Here is a 4,919-nt window from a genome sequence, read left to right as displayed (position 1 = left end):
GCCACAGTTCTGTTAACTTGTGGGAAAGATATGGAGGGTTATTGTTGTTCTCTATTATATCTATTTAATTTAATTATATTGGCAATCCGTGTTAGTTAAAGAAATATATTGTTGTTAAGATGTTTATTAAATGTATATGAGATTTGTTGTTGTTGTTGTTGTTGTTGTTTTACAGTTGAAAGTCAAAAGGATGACAAGCATCTGAGATGGGGAACATTCCAGTGTTGGACCTTATGTGTGGATCTGTAACCCGTTTATAAAATGTAGATCAAAGAAAAGGAGGAAAAATATCTACTTGGGTCTGAGCTCACCAAATACAATTCATTCCTATTTATACTAGTATTTGGAGTCCCGGGTTCGGGGTCTCACACCATGCACTGAATCAAAATGATGATTACAACTTTGTTTTAAATATGTGTGTCTGCACTCGTATAACTTAAGTCATGTACAATACTAACTGAATGAATATAATAAAAAAATAATAGTAAAATGAATTATAAAGGAATGAAACACGTTAATTAGCTTCAATGAACTGTAACTGTATTCTCTGAATTAATTCTCTTCTTTTTGCTTCGATTCGATTTCAGTATGCACTTAAACACTGCATACTGCACACATCACATGAAAACATTCTTTGCCCTTCACAAATCACCAATTGAATACAAAGTATATTGTTCATCAACAACAACCAAAGAAGAAGAAAAGAAAAAAAAAAAAATCTGTATGTGTATTGAGTGTATGCTTAAGTCCAAGAGGAATATAAATGACTCTGTGGCTTGATGAAGCCCTGGCGTTGATGTGCCTTGATGACAAGATCATTCAAAGACCCAATGCTTCAAATGGCCTGAACAAGCTGAATTCCTCTGCTTACACCACAATCGCAGTACAAGTAACCCTCCACAGCACTTTGTCTAAGGCTAATACATTGAGGTCAATATATTGTTTCAGATAGAAGTGAATGCTTCAGCTAGATGGCTAACATTGCAGAAAGAGTTGCAAGTTGTAAATGCTTTGTATATGAAAAATTGGTGAAAAACTAAATAAGCTAGCTAGATACATGTGATTGTGTAATACTAACACCCAAAGCTGTGCGTCATTCCTAAGAAATGCTGGTTCAGGTGGAGTGTGAAGAGAACCTGAAATACTGTAGGTTTGAATCCTAGAGAAAAATGACTGCTATGACTACTGCCAATTCATTAAAGAAGATAAGTTCACCTCTTTTTTAATAATTTCACATTATTAGTTTTATATGAAACCAGTTTTTTACAGTATATACCATAAATGTATGTGTAAGAGTATTTGTAATTTGTCTGCATATATATATTGATCAAAATAATACACCATCAAAAAGGTTGGCACCAGTGGAAGACCGGGAACTGTTGTGCCAATTGAGATCATGTGCATGTGATACAATACAGTACATGGAGACCCACGATAAGAGGTTTTTAAATGACAGTATTACACCATTTGTACATTTCATTAGTAAATTGCATCCGAATAAGGTTCCATACTAAAGCTTTATCTAATTATTTCAGTCTGGAAAGGTAAACTGTCATTCTGTACTATAAGAGTAGACAACAATTTGTATAGTTTTATTCACTGAAATACGTTTAAACCTGATAATTAAATGTATTTGTTTCTGAAGAATGAGTTGATTTGAGATATGTATGGAGTGTTTTGTTAGTCGACACTATCAGTATCACCTTTGACATTACATTGACAATTCTAAAGGTGCCCTAGAACCCCTTTTCAAAAGATGTAATATAAGTCTAAGGTGTCCCCTGAATGTGTCTGTGAAGTTTCAGCTCAAAATACCCCATAGATTTTTTTTTATTAATTTTTTTAACTGCCTATTTTGAGCCATTATAACATATGCACCGATTCAGCGCGCGGCCCCTTTAAATCTCCTGCTCCCCCGCCCCCGCGAGCTTTCGACTGCCTTAAACAGCAAACACAAAGTTCACACAGCTAATATAACCCTCAAAATGGATCTTTACAAAGTGTTCATCATGCATACATCGATTCCTGTGAGTAAAGTATTTATTTGGATGTTTACATTTGATTCTGAATGAGTTTAAGGCTGTGCTCTGTGGCTAACGGCTAATGCTACATTGTTGGAGAGATTTATAAAGAATGAAGTTGTGTTTATGAATTATACAGACTGCAAGTGTTTAAAAATGAAAATAGCGACGACTCTTGTCTCCGTGAATACAGTAAGAAACGATGGTAACTTTAACCACATTTAACAGTACATTAGCAACATGCTAACGAAAAATTTAGAAAGACAACTTACAAATATCACTAAAAATATCATGTTATCATGGATCATGTCAGTTATTATTGCTCAATCTGCCATTTTTTGCTGTTGTTCTTGCTTGCTTACCTAGTCTGATGATTCAGCTGTGCACATTCAGACGTTTTGCCCTTGTCTAATGCCTTGAACATGGGCTGGCATATGCAAATATTGGGGGCGTACACATTAATGATCCCGACTGTTACGTAACAGTCGGTGTTATGTTGAGATTCACCTGTTCTTCGGAGGTCTTTTAAACAAATGAGATTTATATAAGAAGGAGGAAACAATGGAGTTTGAGACTCACTGTATGTCATTTCCATGTACTGAACTCTTGTTATTTAACTATGCCAATATAAATTCAATTTTTAATTCTAGGGCACCTTTAACAATTACTAGCATGAAGAACAAAAATAGCCTGGCACAGGGGGTGCATAGAGATCAATTTAAGATTCAAACTCTTCATACAAAACATACCTTTTGTGAGATGTTGATAATATTATATGAGCAAGAATATGTTAAGTAATTTCATTTTTACAGTAATAAACTGAAAAATAATTCTGAATATGAATACTGTAAAATTACAGTAGATTGCTGGCGTCTCTGCTGCTAGTATTTAACTACAGATTTTTTTTTTACATTGTGCCTCTGTTATTACACATCTCGTGGTTGAATCAGAAAGTGTTTTTACTAGGGCTGTCAAATGATTAAAATTTTTAATCAAATTAATCAGAATTTTCAGTGGATTAATCAGGATTAATCACTATTTGCAATTACACCTGAATCCTAACCAATTTTTTTCCTGAAATGCATACCAAAAGATAAATAACAGGACACAGATACATAATTTTCATATTATGTCCGTTTATTAACACAGCCAAATAATGGTGGTTTAAATCAAGCTGAAACAATGAAATAACTTATAAAAGGTATAGTTAAATAACTGTGTTGTGAGCATAACAAAATTTACATATATCAACAGACGAGGAGAACTAGGAGAACCAGAAACATGGCAAGAATATCAGGACAATCTCTTCCTCAGACAAGTGATCATTTGTCTGTCAGTCAATCAACATCACCATCACCCATTGAAGAGGAGGATAGCTTTTCTCCCAGTCAAAATTCCAATGAGAAAAATGAATCCACTCTTGATCACTATGAATCTGATGATTTGGTGAGTTTGAATGAAGATCCAGGGTCGTCTGTTGCTGTTTCTTGTGAGCTAGAACTGGAGGACTCAGAGATCCAGATTGGAATTGCCCATGATAGTTTTGACATTCTGGATTCTACTCTTCCATGGAATATAGAAGATGGTGATCCTAGACAGGTAGTTATATTTATGACATTTTTAAAAATCATTTAAAGGGTTAGTTCACCCAAAAAATGAAAATTCTGTCATTAATTACTCACCCTCATGCAGTTCCAAACCCGTAAGACCTTCGTTAACCTTCGGAACACAAATTAAGATATTTTTGATGAAATCCGATGGCTCAGTGAGGCCTCCATAGCCAGCAATGACATTTCCTCTCTCAAGATCCATTAATGTACTAGAAACATATTTAAATCAGTTCATGTGAGTACAGTGGTTCAATATTAATATTATAAAGCGACAAAAATATTTTTGGTGTAATAACAAAATAACAAAAAAACAAAATAACGACTTATATAGTGAAAAAAAAAAAAAAAATAACGACTTATATAGTGTTATTATGCACCAAAAATACACTACACTATATAAGTCGACACAATATAAGTCGTTATTATGCACCAAAAATATTCTTGTGGCTTTATAATATTAATATTGAACCACTGTACTCACAAGAACTGATCTAAATATGTTTTTAGTACATTAATGGATCTTGAGAGAGGAAATGTCCATTGCTGTCTATGCAGGCCTCACTGAGCCATCGGATTTCATCAAAAATATCTTAATTTGTGTTCTGAAGATGAATGAAGGTCTTACGGGTGTGGAACAGCATGAGGGTGAGTAATAAATGACAGAATTTTCATTTTTGGGTGAACTAACCCTTTAAGCTTTTAACGGCATAGTTCAATTAAAATTCAGTCATCATTTACTCTGTGTGGCTTTTTCTTCTGTGGAACACAACAGGAGAATCTTGAAAACTTTTTACAATATCATGAAAAAGAAAGGGTTGGTATGATGTCTGTACCTCACACTATAAATTACTTCCAAAGGCTTAAAGTAGCATGTGATTTGTTACTTTTTTGTCATTTTGCACAAAGTCCACATTCACTTTCATAATATGGATTCTAATATGAATAATATTAACATTTTTTTATGATAAAGATTCATATTAAATTTCTTCCACAAATCCTCATTTTGTGTTCTATGGAAACAAAGTCAAACAGTCTTGAAACATTATAGGCAAGTAAATGATTACAGAATTGTCATTTTAACTTTCACTGAAACTTATTCATGACAGGTATATATTTACATGTTTGTACATTTAATGCCAGTTTCATTGTTACAGTGATATTTTAACGTATTTAAACTTTACAACAACTGACACCATAGATGTAATACAATTAAATTGATCAACTATACTTGTAAATACAAATAAAATATCAACAAGACTCATGAAATGGTCTGGATGTGGTCCTAGCA

Source organism: Megalobrama amblycephala, linkage group LG14 (genome assembly GCF_018812025.1).
Source record: "Megalobrama amblycephala isolate DHTTF-2021 linkage group LG14, ASM1881202v1, whole genome shotgun sequence".
NCBI classification, from domain to species: domain Eukaryota; kingdom Metazoa; phylum Chordata; class Actinopteri; order Cypriniformes; family Xenocyprididae; genus Megalobrama; species Megalobrama amblycephala.
The sequence above is the reverse complement of the archived record's forward strand: the minus strand, read 5'-3'. Positions refer to the sequence as shown.